This window comes from Pezoporus occidentalis, unplaced genomic scaffold (genome assembly GCF_034315485.1).
Source record: "Pezoporus occidentalis ecotype Australia unplaced genomic scaffold, CSIRO_AGI_Poc_V1 ctg26, whole genome shotgun sequence".
Lineage (NCBI taxonomy): Eukaryota > Metazoa > Chordata > Aves > Psittaciformes > Psittacidae > Pezoporus > Pezoporus occidentalis.
In genome coordinates this window covers 69,062-83,067 of record NW_026914502.1, presented here as the reverse complement: position 1 = coordinate 83,067, position 14,006 = coordinate 69,062, and positions in this window count along the sequence as shown.

The window sequence follows — 14,006 nt, the reverse complement described above, 5'->3', positions numbered from 1 at the left end:
GTGCCAGATGCTATCAATAACTCGGATGGCAAAGACAGCTAGACTGACTCCAAACAGCAGAATAGCATTCATGGTCAGTATCAAACATTTTGATTCGACATTTTGAAGAAACCATACAGTAAGCCCCAGAAATAGAAGTTTCCTCTGATCTCCAAGTCAGAGGTTGGCTGAGGGCTCGGATCTGCTCAGCTTCATGTTTTAGTTGTTCACAGCTAACACTGTGAATAGCTTCATTGTCTGCACCCGAGTCCTTTCAAAATCCTGCTCAAGTTTCAGACCAAGTCACATTGCCTGGCAATGAGGCTCACTCCACTCACTGCTGCCAGTACCGAGTTAAAAAGGACAGATATTGAACTGAACCACCTCTCTATCTCACTGACTGTCCTCTTGTTTTTGCGTGAACAAAAAGGGGATCTCTGAATAGGAGCTGAAGGTTTCATTCCAAAAGGCATTAAAGATGCGATACAGACCTACTGTCTGATATCATTTCAGGTGAAAGTACTCTGACAGACTGGTAAAATCATTTGGATTTCAGTGCATGTGTCCTTTCTGCCCTACCACGAGAATCCAGGTACTTCAAGCTCTTTAAAAAAAAAAAAAGGGACAGTAAAAGGCGACTGAGGAAAGCTTGAGCAAAGGGTCAGTGGCAGGTCCCTGGGAATTATTACCTCTTTGAAACCCAGGCAGCAGGGATGCAAGGTATCAGAAGTTGTGCAGCCCACCTCTGCTAAGCATCTAATCACCACTGGGTCTCATCAGCGGAGAACACAATGTGAGGAATCAGGAGAGGTCACTGAGCAGGAATTGCTAAGCAAGTCCCACTGCTTAACACACAAGGCAAAAAACCCCCACTAAATCCCCCAGAAATGCAGCCTACAGAAACTGACAGTGACAGAGATGGGGCAAAGAAAGCATTAGTAAAACACCAAGGAGGGAGGGTAAAGAAATAAAAATGGCAGCAAAGGAGAGCTAAATACTTCTGCCAAGTCTGTGGGAGCTCATTGTCTTTGGAGAATGGTTTCTCACAGAATCTGTTTCCCCTGAGTCACTGGGGTAGGTAGGAAAGAACAGGACATGAGTCTGTCCCTGAGCAAGAAGAAAATGGCAGAGAGAATGACAGTTACTACATATAAAGAAATGGGCAGAACAGGTAGGAGACATCTCACTAAAACACAGGGTATGTGATCACACAGGGGCAGGCATGGTTTTACCTGCTGCGAGGAGCTCTCCCTCACTGAAAGTGATGTATTTGGCGTTAAAGTACTTCACTGGCCAAGAGCCCTGCAGAAAGCACCACCCCTACCAGCTCCTTGGTATCTGCTCAAGACATGCTGAGAGAAGGAAAAACGTCCCCGTGCTTCAGCAACTTGAACACAAACCCCAGCCCACCTCACACCTTAGCTCCACATCCCCACTGGTTTAAAGGGCCACCAGCAAAGTGGACGCACACTTTCCACCCTGCCGACATCACTACCTGCACAGTGCCATCCAACAAACAGCTGTACCTGGCAGATGTGTTAAGTATCACCATTAGGTCCACCAGATTATTGTGTGCTCCTGTTTTTCCGTAAAGGTTTTCATAGATGGCAGATGTGCTGGTGTACTGCCATCACATGATGAACGCAGAGAAAAGAGGGTGGAGGCTCTCCAGGGACATAGCCATATGGTTCAGGACATCCCCACACTGGGATATACAGGTCCTTCCCTGCTACAGGCCAGACTACAGCTCCTCATACAGCTTTTCTTCATGAGGAATAGGCAGAGAGCAGTAATTTAAAACATGCAAAAAATGTATTTTTTCCAGGACACTGGCATAGCTGTGGTCAGGGAAGACTGGAAAATCAATTTATGCGCATGTGTATGACTGACTCCGGTCTTGTAGGGACTGAGCTCCTGAATTAAAATGGGAAAATGCAACTCCATCTAATGACGGCCACAGGTTTTGCTCTATACTTCTAAGCAAACCTGGGTAACTGCAAGATGTCTTCACTTGTATTGTGAAAGGCTGCATTCATCATGATCTGTGGCAAGTTCAGAAACAAATCCCCATAGAACAAGATGCATACTTACCTCTGGACTGCTCTTACCTTACCAGGTTTCAGCAACTGCAGATGTGTAAAGGTACCTAGTGGCTAATTGAATGTTTATCAACACAGTATTTAGGCAGCACTGGTGTTTTTTCCCCAGTTGCAAGATGCGCATTTGTTTCACAGTGTTTTTACTGCCTGTATGACTGCTAAAAATATATATCCAGGATGAGGTTTCTAGTGTTTTTGAAATGTAATTTAAATGCTGATTTCAGAAGTACTCTTTGTAACCTCTGTCAGGTCTGCAGAGAAAGCACAGTTTCCAAGAGGTTTATATCAGCATAAATCTATAGAGCTTTGTTGAAGCATTGTATCCAGAGCAGAAATTTGCCACTCGTTTGACTAAACACCCACAAACCACTGACATAGCTAAAAAGTAACCTGTAGCACAATAAACAGACAAAGAAAAGTATCTCAGTTAAATGCAAAGCCTAAGCGCCTTTAAGGTTGGGGTTCTTCTCTCATTGCCAATCATTGTTATGTGAGTTTGGGGGAAATTTTCCACACCCAGTTTGGTTTCAACCCAACTCAAGAGTATTCCTGCCAATGGAGTCCGCTCTTCAGCAAGCCGGCTCCCGCATGGCAGTGGAAGGGACTGGATGAATCTTTGCTTCTAGTTTTCTAAAAAGCCAAGGTCTATAGCCAGATGCATGCTGCGCTGACGGATGAAATCATGTAAGTCACTCCATCTTTCCCTGCTTCAGATTCCCACCCGCTTAGAAACCAACTGCCCAAAACACCTTGAAATTCTCTTGGCAAAATCCTTGAAACAGCTGGGTCTTATTTTTGGATGAAGAAACAGCTCTGCAATGGGGCCCGAACAAGAAGTAGTGCAGCAGGTCCTACCCTGGCCCTGACACTGCCTTCCTCTGTGGCCCAACTCACCTCTCTTTGTCTTCATTTCCTATGCTTGCTGTGCTATTCGTTGTGTGTTTGGTATTGCACCTCCTACCGGAACACGGCACTGAGCCTTGCTGCCTACCATGTAAGAAAGATCCTGAATCACAGAAACGCTGGATTTGGAAGGAACCTCTGGAGGTCATCTGCTCCAACCCCTCCTGCTCAAGCAAGATTACCTAGAGCCAGTCACCCAGGACCACTTTCAAGTGGGTTCTGGACTGCTCCAGAGAGGGAGACCCCACCACCTCTCTGGGCAACCAGTGCCAGTGCTCGGTCCCCCTCACTGGAAAAATGTTTCCTGATGTTCAGAGGGAACCTCCTGTGTTTCAGTTTGTGCCTGTTGCCGCTTGTCCTGTCACTGGGCACCGTTGAGAAGAGCCTGGCTTCATCCTCTTTGCACCGTCACTTCAGGCATTTGTACATATTGATGAGATCCCCCTGAGACCTCTCTTCTCTGGCCTGAATAGTCCCAGTTCCCTCAGCCTTTCCTCATAGGAGAGATGCTCCAGCACCCTACTCATTTTTATGGCTCTTTGCTGGACTTTCTCCACTAACTCCATCTCTCTTATACTAGGGAGCCCAGAACTGGATGAACATATATGAATAGCTAAGAAAACAATAGAAACCCATAATAATTGTAAAACACAAAATAACCTCCCTTTGAGTTAGAGACTTCAGGAGTCTACTGTCAAGACACCCAGGAGAAAGTTAAGGATGAAGCTTGATCACAATTTTCAGGGACCAAGATAGGGAACAGAACATTATTAAAGTGCTTGTCAGTTCATCAGACAGAAGTGTAACAAGACCAAATGACCCAATTTGAAAGGGGAGAGAAGAGAAATGAAGTGCAGTGCAATTATTTGTTCAACAATGGCAGCAATTAGCTGCTAGAAAATTTACCAAGTGCTCTGGTTGATTCGCTGTAGCTGGCGATTAAATCAAGATTGGGTTTTTTGTCTTCTTCGAAGTTTTGTTCCAGTTCATAAAAAAAGTCCTAGGACCTGCATCATGCAGCAAGTCGAACAAAATGATCACAATGGTCCCTTCTGGCTCTGTCATCTATTCTTTTATACAAGATGACATTCACTGTTCTGATGATTAGGCAATTAACATTGCAAAATAGCAGAAAATGCCTAAAATTCAGTACAGCTGAATGCCTCGAGTTAATCTTTGCCTCAATCTCAGAGCAAAACTCTGAACACAAAAATCACCACTGTACCTGTCTCTAAAACAAGGCAGAAACAAGACAGAACCGGTAGTTTAAATGACGGTTTGGTGCATCCAGCCTATCTCACTTGTGTGCTAATAAGCAGTAGTACCTGCATGCCAAACACAAACTGATAAAATCTCTATACTGCTACCATGATCAAGTGTGGCAGCCAGATTTGATTATAAGAAACTGAAGCATCTATAAAGGAAAAGTGCTACAGAGTTCTTTATCCTAGTACAACTGCTCAGAGTGAAGAGGGTTGCATTTACTCCTTTAAAAAAAACATTATTTGAATATAGCTGGGAGCTGGAATAAATTGACTAGCAGAGGTCAAGTTGCTGCAGCAACAATGTGTTTGGCTTCTAGAGACAGTCTACCAGATGCACCAAGCAAGAGCAGCTTCTCTGAAACAGCCTTGATAACAGATTTCTGAAGAAGGTGCCCCTTAAAAGCAAAGTGTTCCGATGCCTACCAAGGTCTGCCATGAAAGGACAAGGAAGGCATTGGAAAAGAAAATACAACTTATGTTAGTCATCTGCAATTCAATCACTTTCCTGCACAGCTAGAAAATGAATAATTTCGTGTAATGCTAAGTCCCACAAGGCTGGGACTCTTTGTAGACAGTCCTTGAACTGAAACAATAAAGCAAACAGCGTGCTGTTTGCCATTCTATTGCAGCCCTTGAGAGAGACAAAATAAGCTTTAAGAAATTTCATGTCTAATTTTCAGACTTGGCTGCTAACAAGAGGTGAGGGAGCCTGAAGAATTTACCCACTAACGAGAATACCTTAGTACCTTCATGTTATGTACCAGACCAGACTGAATGTTCAGCCCAGATCCAGAACCACAGCGCCATGGGGAGGTTTGGATGGCACACGATTGTAGATAGAGACATGCTCATCAAGAATATGTCACCTCCTAAGCCAATGACAAAATAACCAGTTTCAGAGAGGACGTGGATTTATTTTATTGAGATGGAGAATAATGTTCCCAAAACCATGGGAAATCCCATGTGTCTTTGCCATACTTCCTTCTGGTTACACACACAGAGGCACATGACAGCAGTAAGCTCACTACTCCCTTTAGCCAGTTTCGAAAGCCCATGTTCTTCATTTGTTCAGTGAAAAACAAGATCTAGACTGTAGCTTTTGGAAGATTACACAGTCAAGCACATCAAGAAAAGAAGTGCAGTACCTGAGCAAGACCAGCTCATCCCCACATCAGCCAAGGCTAGAACAAAGTCCCTTTTGATGACAAGCAACATTCTAGCTCATTTGCTACAGCAAAATGACTTAAAATATTATATAATAGGGTGAGAAAAGATGCTGGAATTAAAATTTAAACTGTGTTTGTTTATAAACTGAGCAAAGAGCAGTATTACTGTGTCCCAAAATCCCTACTAATTGGCACACAGACAGCTGTATCCAAGTCCTTTCCCCTCAAATACACCACCAGTTCCTCTCTTCTGCTCTTGGCATTGCTTGTTTTGCATGCTCCATTATGCCTGCTGGAAACTTTGAAAAGGAAAGCTTGAAAAAGCCTGAAATAAAAAAGTTTCCCTGATAAACCATCCTCAGATCCTCTGTCAATAGAAGAAAGTCCAGCAGTGAAGGAAGCTCATGTGCACACACGCCCTAAAAATGTAAGCAGAAGATGTTCTTAGTTGGGCAGAAATCCCATTAGTGAGTGTGCATACAAATGCAGGGGTTTTGAGACCAGCCCGTGTGGGTGCGCACACACACATATCAGCAGGAAAAACATCAGCTGAGCCAACAGAGCTGGACCTTGGTGCTTTGGAAAACAACAGCGGGAAGTCAGTGCACAGCAGAGGACAGCCCAGGACTGGCCTGACAAGTGGGAGGAATGCTCCAAAAAGAAGGATACCATAGGGAGAAACACATAAAGCATGACACATCAGAGGTTTGCACTGGCTGGGGAGGAGCTGCAGGGTAGCAGTTTGGCAGTGTGGGCTGGGGCTCATCTTGGTGCCTGGCCAGCATAAGGAAGGTACACGTTATACAGAGGTGTATGAGCACAGTGACGTAATTGTTCTCTTCTTCAGCTTATGTCAGACTCCTGTATGCACTGCTGTGAGCCGCTGTCCTGAAGGCAGATACAGACCAACCGGGCACAACACAGGAGAGCACCACGGGTAGCTAAGAAAACACCCTCCGATGGCAGGATGCAAACTCAGTGAAGCTCTGTTTTCCCAGAGGAAGAAGATCAGACAAGGGGAAATGGATTTAAATCGGGAAAGGAAAATAACTAGATAAGCCTCTGGAAAAATCTGAGGGGACAAACACCCCAAAAGTACAGGCCATCCTGGGACTAGCTACAGTATACTCCAACAAATGGAAAGTTCAAAAAGCAAAGACAACATAAACCACCCATACACACACATAGCATAGACAAATAGGTGTATGATAGGTACGTAAAGTACCAAATGATGTCTGAAAAAGACACTTAGCCTAAAGTCTTGATTGCAGCATTATTTTTGTGAGAACCAAAGGTCAAATTTACAAGGTACAAAGGGCATTCAGCTTAGTCCATCTTCAGGGGGAATTGGATGCAAGCCTCTTTTCACTTAAAATCTCACATCCTTTCCCCTCTGATTTTCCTTTTCCCCTCTAATAGGTGCCTTTTTCTATGAATACTGAAACTGGAGAGACAGTACCTGAAATAATCAGAGGTGCACACACTCCTACTAGATGTAGGAAAATGAGGGTGCCCAGTACATTTGCATAAAGCCTGCCACACACTAGGGAACAGCTGTGTCAAACCAAGACCTCTCCATTCCTGTGTGGAGCGCTGGCTCACATCCATTTCAGACAGAGTAGCTGAAAGTCATTTCTCTCTGATGTTGTCTAAAAGCCTAAATGCAATGAAATACTAGTTTGAGTCCATTTCCCAGTGAGCAGAAGTGTCAAAAAGCCACCATCAGAGCTGGATCTAATTCGCAGTCCCAGTAGGGAAGTTAGGGAATAGATGGGCACATATAATATGCTGCTTCCTGTGTACTTGTTACAAAACTTTCTGCAGCAGTGGCTCCAACGTTTGGGACACTGAATTCCAATTGCTTCCCGCCCACATCAAAACCCTCCACACTCCAATATGGTTAACCAGACACTTCACTGAGATATTCTGTCTCTTTCCCCCCACTGGCTCTTGTTGCCCATTAAGTTTCCCCAGTATATGAGAAGTCACACCATGGATCTATGTTCTTGACTGACTTCAAATACTTGACCTCATGCCAGACTCGTGGCTATTCTGGCCACAAGACTACCATGGCTGCATTTCAATATATTTATCCTTTTCAGTATATACAGAAGCATACTACCCAGTTGAGTACAGAGTTACAGGGTTCGAGTTGCCATCGATTCTGCAGCTGAAGCCTTACCTCCTTACAACTTGCTCTGAAATCACTCCCTATTACGTTGAAACAAGCAGAAAATCAAACCCAAACCCCTGGAAGATTGGCTTGATAACACAACCTAACCAGGCTTGCTCAAGAGCTTTGTGTGAATTTTTGGCACACATAACACTGGAGAACTTACATCAAGCTAGTTCAAAAAGCATAGGTTAGTATTGCTGGAGGCTGGCAATTTAACTACAGGACTACCTAAGTGACCTGGTTTGGGATAATGGCAACACCACAGACCTCCTCTGGCAGAATGGCCAAGTCCTATCGATTGCAGGCAGGCAAGAATCTCACACTCTCCTTCTTTCCAGGTTTTACTTTGCAGATTATCCTCATTATCCCACACCAGGCACTTCACAAGACAAATCTGTTTAAGAAAGGTGCTCAAGATACAAGACTGAGGAGGAAGGATGATTATATACCACCAGCAGTTAGAGAAGGCACTACTTTATTCACAGTGGTTATCTACAGCTCTTACAGCTCTCCATGAATGTATGCTGCCCAGTATATCTGTGCTAAAACAAGTAACACATTTCCCCTCAAAAGCCTAGAGGAAAAAAACTCAGCTTCTTTTACAGCATCCATCATTAGAAGGTTTCTGGAGCCTTCCCAGTAGTAGTAATAATAAAAAAAAAAAAAAAAAAATCAAAACAGGCTCATTTTCCTCCCAAGGCATTCAGAAATATTCTCCTGCTGGTCTGCGCATTTGAGTTTATTTACTTATCCCTCTTTCCTGTTCCCTCTCTTTCCCTGTCCTCCTTACTTATTTATATTTCCTCACCTCCTTTATGTTTTTGTCCTTCTTTTCACCTTTCTAATTCATTATGGTCTGCAGGGAAACTAAGTCAAATTGTATGTTTCAGCTTGAGCCCAAGAAGACTGGTCGCTCTCATCTCCTCTGAAAACAAGTTTGCAAACTTAGGTCTTGATACCAAAACTGCACTCTATGTGAAAAGAGGCATAAAGCAGAACAGTAGCAAGAATTGGGAAATAGCAAACAATAAAGAGTTATAGACAACAGGGTGCCTCTAGGCTCTGACACGTGCTCTCCCACCACACACAGCCACGAGAGGACAACGTATTTGGCATAGGCAAAATCTGAGCTCTGCAATAGTGTTTGGCCAAATAAAAAAACCAAACCTCCCATCAGAAACTGGAAAACGGTGGCAGGTCACTTTATAGGCAAACACCTAAAAGCAGGAAGGTACCTGGGCAGGGAAAAGTCACACAGTTCCTGGGCAACCCACTAAGAGAAATGCATCCTGAAATCCTGCTCAGATAGTTTCAAATAAACACATTTGTGGCAAGGATTATTTGTGTACACAATTAACAAACTACACAAAAGTCAAATATGGGCTTTCTGTAAATCCAGTTTCTATTAGAAACCTGTACAATAACATCAACACTCTGCACCATACATTAAGTTCTGCACAAAAAGGGGGAAATGATACAAGCTGCTATCATATTCCCCTCTGATCCCTCCTTATTTTTGTAGTATGCTGTTAGGAAATTACGTCCCTTTTTGCCACGTGAAGGAATTCACATTTGACTAGTTCCTTGTCACTACTGTGGACAGGACAGCTCTGTATGACAGCAATGCCTGGTGATGTGCAACACAGCAGCTGGTTCCAAAAATCTGATTTCGCTGTTTACATCCCTGGCTTTAAAGTCCCATAGCAACTGAAAAATAATAAAATCCCCAACTAAATTACCACATTGGAAACTTCCACATAATCCTATTTATGCAGAAGGTCTTTTCTTACAGCATTTTGCAAAGTTCCTTCCTGGTTTCTAATGTTTAATAAAATACCTTTATTATGGAGTGTGCTGGGAAGTAGACGTGGAACTTCTCTAAGCGCAGGTTAGCAAGGTGCAATAAATATGCCAGTAAGAGCCTTTGTAGCTCATGTCTTCTTACTATTTCCCTTCCAAAATGTTTCAGTTAATTTCAAGTTTTGCACCTGCTTCAATTACCCATTTTACTGATTGTATGTTCTTTACCCCAGCTAGAGAAGAGGCCTGCTTTGCTTTACACCCCTCAGTAACAATGCTTCCATCAGGAACGCTTTGATGAGCACTTTCCTTGGCAGCAAAGCAAACCATGATGTGCTTCATACAGAAGGCTGTCTCCAAAATAAATAAAGGACTCACCTCATATTTTATCCACCGTCTTCTGAGTCTCATCAGAGGAAATTAAAAAAGAAATTGGCTTCTTGAGGATAGATCAAACACCTTAAGGAACAGCTGCAATTTGTGTTTCTGAGAAACGAAGATTGAAAAGCAGACTAAAACGAGTATTGGGTGATTTATAAACCACCCGTCTCCATTCTGAGTGTCAGTACATTCAGCAGATCATCGATAGCCCCATCATTAACATATGATACTCAGAATGAAATTAAACAGCCAGCTCCCTTTCCCACCTCACACCAAGTACAAGGGTGCTCAAAAGACACTACAACCCTTGCTTCCTACAAATAACCTCTACAAACCTTGTAGCCCTATTAAAGTGTAACAAGCACCAACTGCTGCTGCTATTAACACAGTTTGGGCCAAACACCTGAGAGCCTTCATGAGGCTGTCCAAACACATGAGGCTAGTGAGCAAAAGCATTACATGTTACTCCTTGACATTTTGTTGTTTTAGTAATCTAACCCCTTGGAAACTATATCTTTAAAGCCTTTCAGCTCTTAATCGCAGCAGATATGAATCACTGTGTCAGTTAAAACTAGGTGCATAAATTGCTGGCAATGTGAATTTATGACACCAAGATGTAATTCACCAGTATCAGCTCTTAAATTTGATTAGAAATATGGGGTATGAGAAGAACAGATTTACACAGCTGGTTGCAATTTTGAGTTGTGACCTTAATGAAAAAGTTGGGGCTGAGGCTCACAACCTGCTGGTGTGCTTCAGTAACAGTTTCACATTCACTCTGCTCAGATTAAAGGCTTCTTTAATCTGCAGATGCTGACACACATGCGCAGCTGTGCACGCTAATAGGGAGGACAGCAGCCGAGGCTCTATCAAGTTTCATTATATCTTGTGCGCTTAATTGTCTTTGTCACTGGAAACCATCATTTTATTCAATGGTTTAAATACAGCAGAAATGCCATAATCACATTTAAGTTATTAGAGATGTTTATAAGCAAACAGAAATGGTTTTAAGAGGAACACGTACAACGTAGCTGTGTGTTTTCGTTGCCTGGTGCAGGTAGAAGATTTTCCTACTCATCCCCAGTGTCTGTAGCCAAAGCAGGGTCAGAGTCTGCCACAAAAAATTTTTTGATCCATTCAGCTTAGCCTGGTGACACTGACACACTGGGTCAAGTGCACTGCAGCTCACTGTAATTGCAGATATTAATGAAGCTTTGAAAGGGAATCAAAAATTACTCTAAATGCCCATGCTGGTTAGAAGCTCATTTTGTTCTCTTACAAACATGCCAGATCATCCGAAAAATAATTCAGCTAATTGGGACAAAATGCACAGATAACACTTGAGCTCTTTTACAGCTTATACCCATGCCAGTCTGCTGTCTCATTGGGTCATTATCTTGTTCTCCCCTTCACATTTGACAGGGAAGCCAGAATACTTTATCCACATTCTGATGCTGCCACACTTTGTATTACAAACTCAGTTAGCAGAAGCACACAACAGCTGGCAGTGCTGGGGAGGAGAACAACTACTCCACAAGCCTGGAATGACCAGGCTTGGAGACATGTCAGATTTGGATACCCTCCCCTCACAATCCTCCTGAGAGGGTGTAATTTGCTTGCCAGAGACAGCAGGGCATTAAAGCACAGGTGCCCTTCCCTCTCCCCAGGCACCATTCCACTCTGCTCCTGCTGGCATCTTTGCTCTGATCACTGGCCTCAGTAATCCATGGGTCCCAAACTTCTGCTCAAGATGCTCCATTTATGGATAAAAGAGGTAAAACCAACACAGACTATCCTGACAGCAGGTGTTGAGGGGCCTGGGATAAACCACATCTCTTTAATCTGCCAGCACATCTCTGTGGGCAGTCTACCTCACCACTGGAGCAGCAGCCCAGCTCACTCAAGGAGGTCAGGTTGCACTTGAGCATCTTCTCCTACTCCAGCTCTGCTGGCCACTGGCCACACGAAGTTAAAATCATTCTTTGAGCATGAGGACTCCCAGCAGAGCCCAGAAAGTCAGTGTGAAAGTGTGTCTCTTTCTAAAGAAGCCATTCAGCAAATGCTCTTCAGGAAGTCCTTGAGGTATCATGGTGTCACACGTCAGTCCTCCACTGCCTCTTCCCGGCGCCAGCCCTTCTCTGCATGAGAAGCTGTGAATGGAGGTCTTCTTCTCTCTACTGTTAGTGAAACTTTGAAGCATCCAACCGATACTAGTCCATCAGCCTTACAGTTATTTAAAGAGAGCCTGTCAATTTTTTTATTAATAGCAGCAATTACATTATAGCAGTTAAAAGACAAGTGAGATTGGGAATGTACTGCAGCCATGGTTAGATACCTGTTTGGGCCTAGTCTTGCTAGAAGACGCTTTCAAGTGTGATTATATGGGCAAACCCTTCTAGCTGAGACCCGAGATATATCTTCCCACAGTACATGGCATACATATGAGCTCACTCTGCCAGCTGAATGGCTGCAGAGCCAAACTCTAGCTAATACACCCATTCTCTCAGCAATATCTATTGCCTCAGGTTTAGCAAGGCACTCCTCTGTCCATGTCTTTTCTGATCATTTCAAAGCTTGACATTCACTTTCGGCAGGCAATACCACTCCCTCATTTCCGTGGGAAAAGCACAACTTCCCTAAAATGAAGTAGATAACCAGCAGACCGCTGCACTATTTTTTGCCCATATAGCTGCATCTAAACTAGGGCTTTATTTATATCAGCATGAAAGCATTGTTAAAAGAGCTCATCTAACCAACATTATTTTACTGTCAGCAACTCCAAACGTAGGTCTGAACCACTGGGAAGAGAACTGTCTTCCTAAAATAGGCACTAAAGAGTTCATGCTTTTGTGAGGAAGGGAAACTGAGGCAGAAAGAAACTGGAAGACTCCCTCAAGGTCATGCAATACATTTATGCAAAACATGACCCCACCTGCATTTTAGTACATGGCACAGATGCCACAGAGGTAGCAATTTAATAAGGTATGAGCCCCATCTGTTCATTATTGTCTCAACTGGAAATTGCCATCCCCAAAGCTGAGCCACATTAATTGATTATGTGAATGCTCCTGGTTGCCCCAATGCAAAGGCAGTCAATTTAATTTAAATCCTTGTTGGAGGAGACTTCGATTTGCTGGCTGACTTTATGATGAAGCAGGCAAGGAGCACTCACATAAGTTTCATAACCCAATCCCGCTATGTCTGACAGAATGCATCTGTCCACCCCCTACCTCTCTGGCAATTTTTAAAACAAATAAAACATAAAATGAGCAAAAAGGAGAATTTTCTTGGGGCATTACCCAGGGCTTTGAGCTTAACAGAATTTCAGCTAGCAGAATTTCCCAAATCTAATAGCATTTCTTCAGCCTGAAGTTTTCCCTGTTCTGAAGTTTCTCTAGTTTGCTTTCCAGCATCATGTATTTTCACTTTGTCTCCGTATTTTAATCTGGGTAAAGAAATCAGAACACAGTTCATATTTTTATTACAGCTACCAGCACTAGGCAGCACTAGGTCACATAAGCTACAAAGAGGGGGAAAGCTCTCAAAAACTCTCCCTAAATGTTGCATGCACTCTTTCTGACATTTTAAGTCATCAAAACTTCACCAGTGATATGAGGAGCCACTAAATTTTTATCTTACCCTTTTCTTCCATTTTCATTAGTGGCTGGATTTGGATTACATTATGCCTGACAAAGGCAAGCTGCCTCCACAAGTAACCACATTATCATCAGAGGCAGCCACAAGTAAAAGCACTGTGTATGTAAAGGGGTCACAACATGTACTGGTTTGGTTTTCTTCTTTATAAACTGCACAAGAAACCAATTCACCTGCACCCTTCTAGTGTTAAAAGTAATAACTTGCAAGTCCTCCCTTGTGAGCTTTGCTCCCAGTGAAAAACGTAACATCCATTGAGCAATCCACCTACCCTCCAAAAAGTTTCCCTCCTCTGTCCACAAAAACAAGGTATTTTTTGTACGTTTGCCTTGGTCACCAAAGAGCGAGCAATTTTTTTTTGTTAAAAGCCAGCATTAATTTTTAGCTCTTTGCCCTAGGAGCTTCACTCCTGCTTTGTTTGCATTGCAGATGTTTTCATTTTATTCTTGGGAAGAGTGAGATAAAGAAAGATAATACAAATCCCATCTCACAAACAAAAGGGCAAGAGCATAGAAGATTAAGGTGTTTTCCCGAACTGCAGTGACATTACCAAGAAGTGCAACGCTAAATAAAGTAAGGACAT